The sequence below is a fragment of the Mustela lutreola genome, chromosome 11 (assembly GCF_030435805.1).
Source record: "Mustela lutreola isolate mMusLut2 chromosome 11, mMusLut2.pri, whole genome shotgun sequence".
Taxonomy (NCBI): Eukaryota; Metazoa; Chordata; class Mammalia; order Carnivora; family Mustelidae; genus Mustela; species Mustela lutreola.
The window spans coordinates 93,835,104-93,852,643 of record NC_081300.1 but is presented as its reverse complement, the minus strand read 5'-3'; the positions used below and the strand labels follow the sequence as shown (position 1 = coordinate 93,852,643).

The window sequence follows — 17,540 nt, the reverse complement described above, 5'->3', positions numbered from 1 at the left end:
ACGGTCCACGACCCCCCGGGCGCGCCCCTTTAACCCTTCGCAACCCACCCACACCGGGACCTCCCCGCCTTCGTCCGGCCCCCGGATTGGCCTGCCCCGACTCGGCACGCCCCTGGGTTCGCCACGCCTCCGCAGGCCGGCTCCTGAAACCGCTCTTAAAGGGACCGCGCCTAATTCCCAACCCCCAGCGCCCTATCCCAGGAAAGAGGCCTAGGCCCGGGAGACCGCGCCCTTCTAGGGGTAAGGACTGACGGCGGATTTGCAGGGGAAAAATCATCTGGGGTCGTGGGCGAGACCAGGTCCTGCAGCCCTAGGCCTGGAGTCGGAGCTCTTCCCTGACTAGCGTCGCCAGATTTAGAAATTTTAGCTCCTAGCCAAATTTGAAAAACAACGCTGCTAAAAATTTGTAATTTATTAAAACAAAAAACAAAAAATCTGAATACAGCACATTTCGGGCGTTTTGACAAAGTCAGTCGAGAACTGTATTATATAAACAGGGTGCCTGGCAACCCTACCCCTTGTCCCAGTGAAGAGGGAAAGTCCTGGAGTTGGACGGGCATGGGGTTCGGGTCCCCCAGAGCCGTTTGATTGCTGTGGGCCCTTGAGAAGTCAGTTCAGGTCTCTAAGTCTCTGATTCCTCGTCTGTAAAGACAGTGAATATAAAGTTCATGGCACACAGTAGGTGCTTTCAGCAAACAGGAACTGCTGTTCTTTTTATTCCACCCAAAATACCATTGTTCTACCTCCTGGACCTTTTTTAAATTTCTGGCTCTTGCTGCCACCCTCCAGGACTCAGTCATTGTCCGGTCCTGGCCTGAGGACAAGAGAGGACCAGGACAGACCAGGATCATGTATTCGTTCTACAGCCTCTTACTAAGCACCTACTATGTTTCAGGTGCTGTTCCTTAATCAGTCAACAACTGAGTTCTGGAAGTGATCTGTGCTAGGAAGACAGTCAGCCATGGTGAGGTAGAAAGAATGTGAGTGAAACTTCAGACAAGGTGCTCAGAGAAAGTCTCTCTAAGGAGTAGAGACCTGAATGAAGTGAGGGAGAGAGCCATGTAGATGTCCGGGAGAAAATTGTTCCAGGCAGAGGAAACAGCACATGCAAAGGTCCTGAGGTTGGACCATCCCAAGCATGTTTAGAGAACAGGGAACAGGCCCAGTGGGGCTGCAGCCAAGCAGGCCAGTGAAATAATCGTTGGAAATGAGGTCAGAGAGTATTGGTTGAACCAGGTGGCTTAGAGCCTTGTGGATCATAAGATTTTACTTTTACTCTGAGAAGAATGGGGAGCCATGGGAGGGTTTTGAGAACAGGAGAGAAACATGGTCTGTCTTGGTTCAACATGGTCCTGGCTAGTGTGAGGAGGATGAACTACAAGAAGAAGGGTAGAGGCAGGATACCAAGGAGGATCCTATTATATTAGTCTAAGCAAGTGATGGTTTGTCGCTTAGAGCAAAGCAAAAGCAGGGGTGGGTGGAGAAGAGCAGTTGAATTCTAGGGCTTACCTGATAGTGAAGCCAGCACTGGAGAAAGTAGGACCAAGACCCACAACATGGAGCGAGACAGATACCTAAATGCATCTGATAGTGATTGAACCCCTGAATCCACCTATACCGGATGCTGCCATAATTCTTCAGCCAGGAAAGCCTAGCCCGAATTTCCGCAACTGTAAACACTCACCAGATTAGGAAAATGCCAGGCACAAAGATTTCTGGGTCTTGATGTGGGGAAATTTTCCCAGAAGTCTGTGAACCTTGGTTCTTAGAGCCCCTCATGCTGCAGTTGGGGTTTTCCATGGGTGAAAAAGGCAGAAAGCAACCACCTGGCATCTTTTTTTAAAAAAATTCCTCAATGTTTATTGTAATTTTCATTGAGGTGAAATTCACGTAACAAAAAATTAATCATTTTATTTATTTAAAAATGTTTATTTTTTTTTCATAATATCTACACCCAACATGGGGCTTGAACTTACAACCCTGAGATCCAGAGTTGCATGCTCCACCAACTGAGCCAAGCCAGCCAGGTGACCTCAAAATAAACCATTTTAAAGTAAACATAATATATAGCATGGTGAGGGACACCTGGGTGGCTCAGTCTGTTAAGCATCTGCCTTTGGCTCAGGTCATGATCCCGAGGTCATGGGATTGAGTCCCACATTGTGCTCTTTGCTCAGCAGGGAGCCTGTTTCTCCCTTGCCTGCCACTCCTCCGCTTGTGCTCTTTCTTTCTCTGACAAATAAATAAAATCTTTAAATGCATGTGTGTGTGTGTGTGTGTACATACATATATAGCACGGTGACCAGTTGATAACACAGTTTGTATAATTTAAATTTGCTAAGAGAGTAGAGCTTAAATGTTCTCATCGAAAGAAGAAAAAAAAAAGAAAGAAAGAAACGCTAGGGGCCCCTTCACACATGGAGCTCAGGTCATGATCCCAGGGTCCTGGGATTGAGCCCCACTCCCTGCTGAGCAGGGAGCCTGCTTCCTCCTCTCTCTCTCTCTCTGCCTGCCTCTTACCCTACTTGTGATCTCTGTTAAATAAATAAATAAAATCTTTTTAAAAAAAAAGAAAGAAACGCTAAAACACATTGATGATGTGTTAACTAGGGAAGAGGAATCTTCACAATGTTTATATATATGTATCAAATCATCACAATGTACACTTTAAATGTCTTACTTTTTTTTTTTTTTTTTTTTTTTTTTTTTAAATTTTTTTTTTTTTAAAGACTTTTTATTTATTTATTTGACAGACAGAGATCACAAGTAGGCAGAGAGGCAGGCAGAGAGAGAGGAGCAAGCAGGCTCCCTGCCGAGCAGAGAGCCCGATGTGGGACTCGATCCCAGGACCCCGAGATCATGACCCGAGCCGAAGGCAGCGGCTCAACCCACTGAGCCACCCAGGCGCCCTAAATGTCTTACTTTTAATTTGTCCATTATACCTCCATAAAGCTAAAAATAAAGAAAAGAAAAAAGGTAGAGCTTTGAGCTTTAAAAATAGTCACCAACGTGGGGTGCCTGGGTGGCTCAGTGGGTTAAAGCCTCTGCCTTCGGCTCAGGTCATGATCTCAGGGTCTTGGGATCGAGCCCTGCATCGGGCTCTCTGCTTGGCAGGGAGCCGGCTTCCTCCTCTCTCTCTCTGCTTCTCAGCCTACTTGTGATCTCTGTCTGTCAAATAAATAAATAAAATCTTAAAAAAAAAAAAAAGTCATCAACACTGCGCCTAGGTGGCTCAGTTGGTTAAGGGTCGTACTGTTAGCTTCGGTTCAGGTCATGATCTCAGGGTCGTGGGATCGAGCCCCGCATCAGGCTGCCTGCTGAGTACGGAGTCCCCTTCACATTCTTTGTCTCTGCCTCCTGGCATGCATGCTTTCAATCTCTCTCTCTCTCTTGCTCATAAATAAATAAATAAATAAATACTTCTTTAAGAAAAGTCACCAGCACAAAAGAAAAGAAACAATTCAGTGACATTTCGTACATTCATGATGTTTAATCACCAACACTCTCTAGTTTCAGAACGTTCCTGTGACTCCAAAGGAAAACCCCACAACCTTTAGCAGTCACTGCCCTTTCTCTTCTCTCTCCAGCCCCTGGCAACACCCAGTCTACTTTTTTATTTTTTTTTCATGGAAGTGTACTTGACACACAATGCTACATTAGTTTCAGGTATACAATATAGTGATTCAACAATGTACTTACGCTCTGTTCACCGCAAGCGCAGCGGCCATCTGTCACCGTGCAACGCTATTACAGTATTGTTGATGGTCCTCCCTGTGCTGTCCTTTTCATGCCTGTGACTTCTCTTCCACAACCGGAAGCCTGTGTCTTCCACTCCCCTTCACCCCTTTTGCCCATCTCCACCTCCCTCCCCAAGGGCAACTCCCAGTTTGTTCACTGTATTGATGGGTCTGTTTCTGGTTGTTGTTGTTGTTGTTATTTGTTTGTTCATTTTTGTTTTTTAGATTCCACATGTAAGTGAAATTGTATGAAGATAGTCTTTGTCTGTCTGGCTTATTTCACATAGCACTATACCCTCTCAGTCGTCCATGTTGTTGCAAATGGCAAGATTTCAGTCTTTTTTATGGCTGACTAATATTCCATTTTGTGTATCTACCCCACATCTTTATCCATTCATCTGTGGGTGGACACGGGCTGCTTCCATATCTTGGCTGTTATAAGTAATGCTGCATTAAACACAGGATTTCATATAGCTTTCCAAATTAGTGTTTTTATTTTCTTTGGATAAATACCCAGGAGTGGGATGACTGAACCATACTGTGTTACTATTTTTAATTTTCTGAGGCATCTCCACACTGTTTTCCGCAGTGGTTGCACCAACTTACATTTCCACCATCAGGAGAGTCCCTTTTCCTCCACGTCCTCAGCAACATATGTTATTTCTGGTTGTGGTTGTGGTTGTTTTAATTCTGGCTATTCCAATGGGAGTGAGGTGCTATCCCGTTGTGGTTTTAATTTTCATTTCCCTGAGGATGAGTGATGTGGAGCATCTCTTCATAGGTCTATTGGCCATCTGGATGTCTTCCTTGGGAACATGTCAATTTATATCTTCTGCTTATTTTAATTGGATTATTTGGTTTTGAGGTGTTAGGTCGCATGAGATCTTTATATATTTTGCATATTAACCCCTTATTGGATATATCATTTGGGAATATCTTCTCACATTCAGTAGGTTGCCTCTACTTTCTGTTGCTGTGGATTTATCGATGCTGGATATTTCATGTAAGTGGAATCATAGTATAGGGCCTTTTGTGCCTTACTTCTTTCACTTAGCATAGTGTTTTCAATGTCCATGAGCCTTACAGCATTTATCAGTACTTCCTTTCTTTGTGGCCAAGTCGTATCTCACCGTACGGGTATGCTACATTTTGTTTATTCTTTCATCTGTTGAGGATATTCTGTCATTCCAGCCTTTGGCGGCTATGAATGGCTGAGCAGCTTTGTGGCTGGGGACTGGGGAGGGCTGGAGAAGAGGCCGTGATTGAGACGGCCTGGAAAGGGGAATTTGAGAACCAGAACTGAGTTGTGGCTGCGGTTACCAGTCCTGATGATTTTACCTCCGAACCGTATCTGAGTCTGTCACTTCTCCATCCTCGCCACCACTTCCCCATCCCAGGCCACCATCAACTCTCAGCTCTCACCAGGACAGCTGCTATGGCCTCCTCTCCCGTCTCCCGGCTGCCCCTCCGACCCCGGCACCTGGTGCATCCATCTTCCTCTGAGGGAATCCTAGTAAAACTTAAGGCAAACCAAGGCACGGCACTGTCTTACTCAGAGCCTTTCCGTGGCTCTCCACTGCCTCAGAAGCACGTCCACCTCCACCCTGTGAGTGACAAGGTCCTACTTGTCCTACTGGTCCTCTGCCCACCCCTCCAGCTTCTCATGCTTCTCATGCCTGGTGTCCTATCCCCACTCCCTCAGCTTCAGCCACCTGGCTTCCTTCTGCTCCAGCAACGCACCGTGCTCAGGGCCTTTGCACATGTGGCCCATTTCCAGGCTCCCCCTTCAAGTCCTCACCCAGCCATCCCCTCTTCCCAGCCCCACCCCACTGAGTCCAGTGCCTTGGTTTCCTCCAAGTCATTCTTTGTTTCCTCCAGTCATTCTTTCCACCAGCATTTATCGAGATACAAGGTAAAAATAAGTACATGCCTGCTCATAGCAGCAATATTCCCAATAATCAAAAGTTGGAAGCAACCCAAGTGTCCAAGTGTCCATCAACGGATGAATGGATAAATAAAATACGGTGCATCCATTAAATGGAATATTACTCAGCCATAATTAAGGAATAGAGTTCTGGGGTTCCTGGCTGACTCAGTTGGTAGGTCGCCTGACCCTTGATCTTGGGGTTGTAAGTTCGAGCCCCAGGTTGGGTATAGAGATTACTTAAAAATTAAATGTCTAGGGGGCACCTGGTGGTACTGTTGGTTAAGTGTCCGACTCTTAGTTTCTGCTCAGGTTGTGATTTCAGGGTTGTGAGATTGGGCCCTGCATAGAGCTCTTCTTAGCGCTGAGCAGAGAGTCTGCTGGGACTCTCTCTCTCCCTCTTCTTCTGCCCCTCCCCGGCAAAAAACTTTAAAAAATAAATAAATAAGAGGGGTGCCTGGGTGGCTCAGTGGGTTAAGCCGCTGCCTTCGGCTCAGGTCATGATCTCAGGGTCCTGGGATCGAGTCCTGCGTCGGGCTTTCTGCTCAGCAGGGAGCCTGCTTCCCTCTCTCTCTCTCTGCCTGCCTCTCCATCTACTTGTGATTTCTCTCTGTCAAATAAATAAATAAAATCTTTAAAAATAAGTAAATAAATAAATAAGAATAAATTAAATGGTCAATTTTATGCCATGTGAATTTCTCCTCAATAAATTAGGGGTGGGTATATTTAAAATAAGCTGTACACCCAACGTGGGGTTCCAACTCACAAGCACAAGACCAAGAGTCTTGGGGCACCTGGGTGGCTCAGTGGGTTAAGCCTCTGCCTTCAGCTCAGGTCATGATCTCAGGGTCCTGGATCAAGCCCTGCATTGGGCTCTCTGCTCAGCAGGGAGCCTGCTTCTGCCTCTCTCTCTCTCTGCCTGCTGCTCTGCCTACTTGTGATCTCCGTCTGTCAAATAAATAAATAAAATCTTAAGAGTCTCACACTGTACAGACTAAACCAGCCAGGTGCCCCCTTCAATACAATGTTTAAAAAAAAGAAAGAAAAAAAGACAAGTGCTCCTCCCCTCTCTTATTAGAGGGGGGTGAAAAGGAAGCAACATTCACACAGCACAGTAGATGAAGTTAGGAGTCAAGGAGAGAAATAAAGCAGGGGAAGAACATAAGAAGTGTGAGTGATAATGAGCTTGCCCTCCTGGGTCGCTAGGAGGGGCCAGGAAGACCTCCCAGAGAAGGCGCTTTTCAGGAAAGGCCTGAAGGAAATAAGGACACAAACCATGCGGCTATCGAGAGGGAAAAGCATTCTTGGCAGAGGGAACAGCAAATGCAAAGCCTCAGAGGCAAGAAACATAGTAAGGAGGCCAGTGTGGCTGGAGAAGAAAGAGCAAGAAGAGAGCGGAGAGGAGATGACGAGCCCCGGGGGCTTTTCTCAGAAGGCGAGATGAGGAGGAACTCACCAGGAGGCCAGAGGGCACATGCGATGGAAGGGTGGGGGGGCAGAAAAAAACGCAGGAGAAACCAACTGTAGGCCGTGTACTTGGGGCTGAGGACTCTGTGCCGAACCTGTCACTACCCCAGCCCCCGTTAGATGGTAGGTCCACGAGGGCAGGGAGTTTGCTTTTCTCGCACCTGCGTCCCCACGCCTGGCACAGCTTTGGGCACATAGTCGGGGCTGGGTGACTGGCCCATGACTCAGGGCCTGAGCCAGTCCTCCTGGGAAGGTGCCCACAGGACCTGCCATCTCACTTCCAGTTCTCACCGCCCCCGTGCCTTGTCTTAGCCACGAGCAGGGGAAGACCCGCTCCAAGCTGGCGTCTGAGGCAGAGTTTCCTTCCACAGCGGCCACCCCACCCCAGCAGTGGGCAGGACCTGCCAACCCCAAGAAGGAACTGAAATTGTCCTCCACCACAACTCGCGGGCCTGGCACACGGCAGGCTGGGAGGCACATGGGGCAAGGGGAGTGACCGGAAGGGCCAGAGTCCCTGACTTCAAGGGCCCCTCCTCTGGTGTCCGCGCCAGCGGCCTGAAGCCGCGTCCTGGGTATGAGCGAAATTTTGCTGAAAGCACAGAGACCTGGAAGGTCTTGCCAGCTCATTCCATAGCACTGCCAGCTCCTCTCCTTGTCCCCTCCAGCCCTTCCGGGGCCTCTCCCCACTCCTTAAAGCCTCGCCTTGCCACTGACCCCCGAATTACTGAATTCTTTCTCCCAAGGACTTAAGCCTCCTCCCAGTGTCTCCAGCTCTTTAGCTAGTTAGTTAAAAGGACGCTCCACTGGCACACTCGTGATCCTGAGATCTGGTCACCTGCTCTGCCGACTGAGCCAGCCAGGCAGCCCCCTGCAAGGTGTACTGCTGATCTGCCAAGCTCTTTCTCCCCAGTCCCTCACATAGAATCTGCAAGGCTCAGAGAAGGTGAGTAACACGCCTGTGGTCACACAGGAAGGGGCAGAGCTGGCATTACTACCCAGACCTGTTGGATATCACAGCCTAACCATGCAGCTGGCTCCACCTCAAGTCCAAAGAAACGCTATTCCCCTTATTCCGACCCTGCACTAGCAAAACCTGCAAATCACTAATCCCTTCCCTTGACACAAGCCACTCCCATTCCCAGAACAACAGAATGGCTGCCTTTAGTCTGTATATGAAGTGTGATTTGTTTTTCTTCCTCCTAGGCTAGATTGGCCTGGTTCCTGAGCTGCACCTTAATTTTGCCAACAAAATTAATGGGCTTAATGTGTATAAGTGAGTTCCGATCCCCACTCTTCCATTTTCAAGCTGTGTGACCTCCAGCTGGAGGTCACTTAACCTCTCTGTGCCTTGGTTTCCTCATCTGTAAAACAGAAGAAATAACAGCATCATGTCATCCCGTTCCTACCCTCACCCCCCATGTCTCATAAGGTGTTAGGAGGGGGTTCAGGAAAAATGGCTCATGTTCACTGAGCTGTGCTGTGTGTTTTACTTGTCAGGACAACGCTGAGAAGTAGGAGTGATTTTTCCATCCTCATTTTACAGATAAACAAACCAAGATGAAATGGCCTGGACTCATGCAGCGAGCAAAATGAGTTCAAATCCAGGCAGTCCCACTTTGAGTCTAAATCTTGCTGCCCCATCTGGTTAAGAATAAAAAGCCCTAAGGCGCCTGGGTGGCTCAGTGGGTTAAAGCCTCTGCCTTCGGTTCAGGTCATGATCCCAGTGTCCTGGGATCAAGCCCCGCATTGGGCTCTCTGCTCAGCAGGGAGCCTGCTTCTGCCTCTCTCTCTGCCTGCTCCTCTGCCTACTTGTGATCTTTGTCTGTCAAATAAATAAATAAGTCTTAAAAAATAAAAAAAAAAAAATTAAAAATTAAGGAAATTTAAAAATAAAATAAAATTTAAAATAAAATAAAATAAATAAAAAGCCCGCAGAACAGGGTTGGCAGGTAGTAAATCCTCCGTAACTGTGGGGTGTTACCACCTTTTGTTCACAAGTTTTGTTGGCAGTTCACACCTTTGAGAAATAGAAAACATAAAAAAACCAGGGGCATCTGGGTGGCTCAGTCAGTTAAGCGTCTGCCTTCGGCTCAGGTCATGATCCAAGAGTCCTGGGATCGAGCCCCACGTCCTGCCCAGTGGGGAGCCTGCTTCTCCCTCTGCCTCTGCTGCTCCCCCTGCTTGTGCTCTCTCTCAAGTAAATAAAATCTTTGAAACTAAAAGTAAATAATAAGTAACAGATTTTTTAAAAATTAACAAGAACTTAAAAGCTGTGATGCCAGACCTGGGTTTGAATCCTGGCTTGGAATCTGAGTAGCTACGTGACTTAAGGGAAGTCACCTTCCCTTCTCTGGGCTTCAGTTTCCTCACCTGGAAAACAGAGATAAGGGTTGTTGGAAGAATTCAATGAACTTTGAGGTCCTTGCCAACTTGTTACTGTCCATTTATTTAAGAGGTCACTTACCAATGATCTGTTTCCGAGCACGAGAACAGACTGCGGTGTCTGTAGGGTCCACCTTTGGATCCCCAGTGTCCGGCACATAGTAGGGGCTCAGAAGATCTCAGCCTGATGAGGGGAGTATTTTCCTGCCCCCCATGGCATCCCAGCTTCTCTCAGCCTGCCCGGCACCTGCTACTCCTTACTCCCAACCCCAAGACCATGTCCTCATCTCCTATTTCAGCCATGAGAAACCCATAAGGGACCTTCTATGGGGGATGGTTCCTGGGAGGCACCACTGTTGTTCTTGGGTGGGAGTCTCTCCGTTGCTAAGTGACCAAAAGCCTGCCCACAAACAGGGCTTCAGCCAATGAGAGCCAACCAACTGACACACCTGGTTGAGAAGTCTAAGAGTAACAGCGTTTCAGGTATGGCTGGATCTAGCTGAGTACATCAGTAGTTCTCAGTGTCTCCATCTCCAAGTTTTGCTTTGCTCTGAGTGTATTCATTCTGAGACACAGTGGCCCTCCAGAAGCTCCAAGCTTATGTCTTCCCAGCTCTCAAATTTTCAAGTGGAGTAGGACACTTTCTTGCTGTTCTGCCTGAGTCCGAAATTGATTCTCACAGGTCCCTGCACATCCTTGAACCAGTCATTGGAGCAGGGATGGGAAGGTCAGCCCCAGAGAACATCTTGATCTGAGGCTACCTAGAAAACCAGGTGCTGCTGCCATAGCAAGGGGAAGCCAGGCCACCCTGATGGCCACCAGTCATGGGCAATCACCCCAAAACAGAAGAGAGCCCAGCTTGGGGAAAATGGAAATGTGGGGCTCAGCTGCTCTCTGTGCACGCCCTCAGCTTCCTACTTCTGTTTCCAAGAGTATTGCTGAATATTTCCCTCTCTCCTCGCCTCCTCTCTGCTCCTTCTCTCCTTGGTCCCGTAGCTCCTGCTGCCTCAGAGAGGTGAAGTAACTTGCCCAAGGTCACACAGCCAGCACATGTGGCAGAGTCCGGAAGCGTCCCAGGCAGCTGACGGCAAAGTCCTGCTCTGGGCTCAGGACTAAGTCAAGGCCAAGGTGCTACCGTAGCTCAGCCCCAGACAGTGCACAGAGGACACTGCAGCCTCCTCACACCAGTCATCTCTGCCCTCAAATATGCACCTGCCCTGTGGCTCCATTTTCTCCCCAGAAAGGACCTGATTGCCTGGTGGCCATCCTTGAGCATAGAGCTGCTGCTGGACAACCTTCCCATGGTTGCTTTGGCTCACTTTGAAGCCATGCTCAGTCACCTAAAGGCTGGCCAGGGGCTCAGGTGGCCACTAGCATGGTCCCTGGGGTCTCAGAGCCACCCTGGGTGATCTGCAGGTGAGGAGTGACTGGCCAGGGGTAGGAGACCAGGCTCCAGCAGCCCATTTTGGGGTAAAGACCAGCCTGTGGGGGACTGGAGGAATAAGGGAGACACATCTCCAAACCTTAGTCCTCTACCTAACCCTTTTTTGGTCACATTTTTTTTTAATTGAGGTGAAATTCACATAATATAAAATTAATCCTTTTAAAGAGAACAATTCCGTGCCATTTACCACATTCACAATGTTGCACTACCCCCACAGCTTCCTAGTTCCAAAACCTTTTCATCCCCATAAAAGGAAACCCCATACTTAGAACCAGGAACTCCCCATCCTCAACCCCCCCTCCCCTGACCCAGAACAAACAGCGATCTGTGTTTTGTCTCTGTGGAATTACCCCTTCTGCATATTTCACGGAAATGGAATTATACACTATGGGACCTTCTGTACGGGGCTTCCTTTACTCAGCACATTGGGGTTTTTCTGTGTGTGGAAGGGGGTTTTGTTTTGTTTTCTTTTTGTTTTTTAATTCCATGTGAATTTGTCTTTTTTAAAGCTTATTTATTTAAGTGATCTCTATGTCCAACCCGGGGTTCGAACTCACAACCCCGAGATCAAAAGTCGCATGTTCCTCCAACCAAGCCAACCAGGCGCCCCTCACTCCGCATATTATTTGGAAGCCCATCCATGTTTTATCATATGGCAGTATTTCCTTTTTATGGTTGAGGATAGATCACATCTTGGTTGTCCATTCATCCACTGATGGACATCTGGGTTGTTTCTACCTTTTGCCTCTGTGAACACGGAATGGGCATTCAAATACAAGTGTCTGTTCGAGTACCTGTCACCAGTTCTTTGGGGCTGTATTGTAGCTAACATTCTGATGCATCTTGTAGTGTAGATAGGGAAGGGTCGCATTCTCAGGTGTTCGCAGTCCCCTACCCCTCAGTGTAAAGGGGGGGACCCGAGAACAGGTTTAGCTCATCATAAGCATCATTGATCAAGTGTCCTGTGCTACACAGATGTTTTCATTCAATCTTCACAAATACTCTGTGCAGTAGGTATTATTCTCATCCCCATTTTGCAGATGAGGAAACTGAGACTTAGATCAAGCCAGCATGAAGGTGACAGAACCAAGGCTCGCGTAACAACAGTGTGCTTTGGAGTCACCATCCACCAATAATCACTTAGCACCAACCTTTCGTTTGGTCTCAGCACAAGGTTTTGAAGCACCTGATGTGTGCCCGAATCCTGCTCCATCCCAGCTGTTCAAAGGTGAGCAAAAACATTGCCTCCCCCTCCAAGAGCTCAGAGTCTGGGGGGGGGGGGTATGCAGACAGATGCATGAGTAATTGCACCATAAGAGACAAGCCCGCTCTCCCTCAGAAGCTTGTGACAGAGGGAGCCAAAGGAGGCCAGAGGAGGCAATGTCCCTAGGGAACCGGAGTAGACTTTGAGCACAGATCATGTTTCAGGGGGTTTTGAAGGATGCATAAGAGTTTGACAAGCAGAGGAAAGGAAAAGGGAATGTCAGGCAGTGAGAATAGTGTGGGCAAAGGTCTGGAAGCGGGAAGCGGGGTCAGAAAGAAGTCTGGTGTGGCCATAGCACAGGGTGTTTGGTGGATATGTGGCAAGAGGAGGTCGCTGAAGATGAGACTGTGAAGGAGCCTGGCCTGTCAGGGTGAGGCTTTTATTCAGAAGGTAATAAGAACCTTGGAGGGTTTAGAGAGGGGGAGAGAGGTCGCACATAACCAAATTTGTGCTTTGGAAATTAACAATAACATTTATTGAGCACTTACCGCTTGTAGCAGGGACTTTTACATGAATTAAGTTAATTTTCACTACAATCCTGCTCAGGACGCCGCTTCCCAGGCCGCCACCCCAAGGCTGCCACCAGAGGGCGCCAGAGCCGCGCGCAATTCGGCCGCCGCCGCTGACCCGCAGCCTGGGACGGCGGCAAAGCTCGCGCCAGGGAAGCTCGTGCGCGGCGCGCGGATCCAGGCGCAGGGGTAGGACTGCGGAAGTGGCAGGTTGTACGTCCTGTGGGGAGCCATTAGGGCCTTTAATTACCGGGATTGGAAGTGAATAATTATCTACTGGGCCTTAGGCCACTGAGTCACTTCCCCTCCGAAACCAGATTCTCTGGGGGAAGAGGAGACAACTCGTAGCTCCCCAAGGACGGGCTGGGGACCCTTGGGGTGGACGGCGGGCACCGTGCTCCTGTGAATCGGCTGGGCATTGACTTGGTGGGGGCTCTCTGCGGTGGCCCCGTGCTCAACGTGGCCCTCTGCCTGGGTTGTGCATGTGCAGCTCTTCTCTAATCTGGGTGGAGGCAGCCATACCCTCTCAGCTGTGCAGGGCCCAGCACGCTGGAGACCAGCTGGAGCCACAGCTGGGGCCGCCGATGATGGGGGTGGGGGTGGGGGAGCCCGGAACGGCGGCCCCTCCCTTGAAATCCTCGGGCCACCCAGGTCCTTGATGACCTCTGAAGGGCCTCTGGGGTCATTCTTCTAACATCTTGGACCTTGTGCCGCTCTCCTCTTTTTCTTCTGGGTCTCCAGTGGAATCACCCTTAAGGGTCTGTTCGTGGCACCCTGAACTCTTCCAGCCTCTACCCACATCACCCAGAGCCAACGCTGCTTCTATATTTTTAGGTATTTGCTACAGCAGCTTCCACTTCTCAGTATGGACGTTCTATCTTAGGCCATTCAGAAACAACGGAAATGTATTCCTTACAACTCCGGAGTGGGAAGCCCTCGATCAAGGCCCTGGCAGATTCAGCGTCTTGTGAAAGCTCCCTTTCCAGCTCAGAGATTGTGGCTTTTGGCTGTAACCTCTCCTGGCAGAAACAGAGGGGGCTCTCTTTGGGGTCTCTTTTATAATCTTTTATATAGATTATGAAGTCTCTGATCTCATGGCCCATTTGCCTCCCAAAGACCTCACCTCTTAGCACCATCCCCTAGGAGGTTGGGATTTCAACATGAGTTTTTGGAGGATCTAAACATTCAGTCCATAGGGGGCAGACCAAGCGCTCAGGCCTCATCCTGTGACCCAGACTTTGTTTCCCATAGGGAAAGGATAGGTCTGCAGAAGCACATTTTATAGATGTGAACACCAAGGTCTCTGCTCACTTGCTGGGTGACCTCAGGCAACAGTCTTTACTGTCAAACCTCAGTGTCCTCATCTGTAGAATGGGTGTGAGGCTCTCATGCCCACAAAGCTGATATCTCTGGCCACCATTCTTCGCAACTACTCCCTGAGGGACCTATGACTCACATCCAATTACACATTATAATCAACACTGTCGGACACGTACTGTTCATACAGAAGCGCTATCCAAACTCCCAGCCATCACTGTAAGTTTTCTCATCAAATTCTCCCGCACAGCCCAACCAAGCCAGCCCTGTGACGGTCTCCGTTTTACAGACAAAAAAATTGAGGTCTAGGGAGTCCAAGTGATCACCCAGCTAAGAGGATGCCGAACACAGAATTCTAAACCTGTCGGGGTGACCCCAGAGCCTTCATTCTTAACTGGGGTCCCCTCAGACAATGCTGTTCTTTGAAGTGGGGAGATTCTGATCGGGCCTAATGACTTTACTTTTCAATGACTCAGTTTCCTCATAATAAAATGGGGATAACGGGGCACCTGGGTGGCTCAGTGGGTTAAAGCCTCTGCCTTCGGCTCAGGTCATGATTCCAGGGTCCTGGGATCGAGCCCCACATCGGGCTGTCTGCTGAGTGGGGAGCCTGCTTCCTCTTCTCTCTCTACCTGCCTCTCTGCCTACTTGTGATCTCTGTCTGTCAAATAAATAAATAAAATCTTTTAAAAAATAAAATAAAATGGGGATAATAACAACAGTAAGAGTACCTAGCCCACGGCTGTCATGAGAACGAAATGAGTTAACTGATGGAAAATGTCCAGAGCCACGCCGTCGAGGACAGAGATCACTGACCACATGAGGCTATTTAAATTTTAATTCATTAACACTACAGAAAATTAAAATTTAGTTCCTCAGTGACCCTTGCCAGAGTTCAAATGCTCAATAGCCTCAGGTGGCTCGTGGTGACATTGTGGACAAGTGCAGACAGCTCCTCTCCATCATCACAGGAAGTTTCCTCTGCCAGCCCTGACGTGGAGCAATGCCCGACCAGACGCACGCGAGCCTCCGCAACTGGTAATCCTATTGTTATTAATCCTAGATCCTTAGCTCTTATGATTACACTATTATTCTATTACTGTTAGTCCTCTTTCTAGCCTATTGTTACTTTATTATTTTTTTAAATGTTTTTATTAATTTGAGAGAGTGCAAGTGAGAGCACCGGAAGGAGGGAGGGGAAGACGGAGAGGGAGAAGCAGATCGTCCGCTGAACAGGGAGCCCCACACGGAGCTTGATCTCAGGACCCCGGGGTCACGACCTGAGCCCAAGGCAGCCGCTTAACTGACTGAGCCACCCAGGTGCCCCTATTTATTATTTTAAATCCTGTAACTATTAAGGGCTATTATTAGTCCTGGGGCTGTTAACTATGATTATATTATTATTATTATATTACGTTTGTTATTATTATTATTATTTAAGTTTATTTTTTTAGTCATCCCTACACCCGGTGTGGGGTGGGGCTTGAATTCTCGACCTCGGGGTCAGGAGTCACATGTTCTTTCCACTAAGCCAGCCAGACGCCCCATGTTACACTTATTATTAATCTTATTACTTTTCTACTTTAGTTTTTATTTATTATTATTAATCCCAGTACCGTTTGCTATTATGGTAACTATGAATCCTAGACCTGTTATTATATTTATTTTTGCTACTAATATCTTACTGTTATTTTATATTTACTATTAATTCTGTAATAACTAACAGTAACTTATTATTATTATTTTTTAAAGATTTTATTTATTTACTTATTTGACAGAGATCACAAGTAGGCGGAGAGGCAGGTAAAGAGAGAGGAGGAAGCAGGCTCCCCACTGAGCAGAGAGCCCGATGTGGGGCTCGATCCCAGGACCCTGGGATCATGACCTGAGCTGAAGGCAGAGGCTTTAACCCATTGAACCACCCAGGTGCCCCAGTAACTTATTATTTTTAACAAGATCTAGTAACAGTTGTTACGTTATTATTCTATTGTTATTGATTCTTTTATTAATTCCATACTGGTTAACTTTTGTGTTGTTATCAGTACCAGTTGTTAATATCATGTTAATGGTATTAATAAGCATTTACTAATGTTGTCATCGGCTGCTGTTTCATTACTGTTATTAATCCTGAGAGTCTCCAGCCCCTCGTTGGCAGGCAATAGGCGTTCTCCCCGACGGTTTGAGAGCAAGGGCGGTGGCACCTGCTGGCTGAGGCTACCTCCTTTGCTTCAGGGCAATTCGGATAAACCTCCTTCTCACTCTGGGCCCCAGGGACCTATGAAGTGGGAGGAGCCACGGCAAGAAGAGGAAAATCGCAGTTCAGAGCGGGGGTGCTCTCAAATCTAGGGCAAGGCGACAGAAGAGGTGTTTGTTGTAAACCCGTTGCCTTTAGAAGGAAAAGCATGAACAGAGTGAGAAGTCTTTCGCGGAGAGAGCATTGAAACAACCAACTTGGACTCGAGGGGACGCCTGGCAAGAAGAAATTAAGCGAGAAGGGAAACCACTTTGGGCCTCAGAGAAATCTGGCACGAGAGAAGGCTTGCACTGTGATTAAAAAGGGGAAGAACCACAAGTCTCCATTTAAGTCAACAAAACTGCTGTCTGGGCAGTGAGAGGGAAAGTGCTTGTGGCTGGCAGCTTTCAGCAACCATTTGACAACTGCTGTGTACCTGCTGCTCTGTTGGCACCACCTGGCAGCTGTGTGACTGCAGGCAGGTAACTGCTCTCTCTAGGCCTCAGTCTCCCCAGATGCCATATAGAGATAATAATATGGAGTGATCGGTTTAGGCTTCCCTAATACCTCACCCCCCACCCCTTGTCCCACATCCTCAGATGCTGTGTGAATGTTACTGGCGCACCTTCTAATGGGTTGCCAACTCCAGACTTTGCAGCTCAAATCCAAACTCAACAGGTCCTTCAAAAATTCCCCGTGGCTCCCTATTGCTCTCAAGATAATTGCCAAACTTGACGCCAGGACCTTCAAGTTTCCATGTGACAGTCCTACCTTTCCAACTTCATCTCTTCCCATCTGTAAGCCTGGGTATCACACTACCTTCTGGACTTTCCTCAAATGCACCAAGCTTATTCCCACCTCAGGACCTTTGCACTCACTGTTCCTTTGGCCAGGAATGCCCTTCCCTCAGACTTTATCATGCCCAGATGCTTCTTGCTACAGGATGGGGAAAGTGTGGTCTCACCTCAAATGCTAGTTCCTCAGAGCGGTCCTCCCCAAGCCTCCAGTCTAAGACAGCCCCTTCCTACTGTCTATCTTTAACTGTTTTATCTTCCTCTCAATCCATTATCACATTTATTCAAGTACTTATGCTGTGCGTCCCCTCGCCAGAATGTCAGCTCCACAAGGGCAGCCTATTTGTCTGTCTTGTTCACGTCTGTGTCTCCAGCACCTACAACAGTGCCTGGCGCATTGGAGGCATTTAACAAGTATTTGTGGGAAAGCACATGTTCATTGCTAGAGGTCCTTCAAGGTTATGTGATT

At 48.1% G+C, this 17,540-nt stretch overlaps 1 long non-coding RNA gene across 1 annotated transcript; it reads left to right on the top strand.

Moving 5' to 3' along the window:
- The first annotated feature begins 134 nt into the window (after positions 1-134).
- LOC131811354 (uncharacterized) lies at positions 135-16,825 on the top strand. The gene is made up of 5 exons (XR_009345904.1): positions 135-240; positions 11,995-12,182; positions 15,016-15,082; positions 15,209-15,364; positions 15,823-16,825. It is a non-coding gene; the product is annotated as an uncharacterized LOC131811354 (long non-coding RNA).
- Positions 16,826-17,540: the final 715 nt, after the last annotated feature.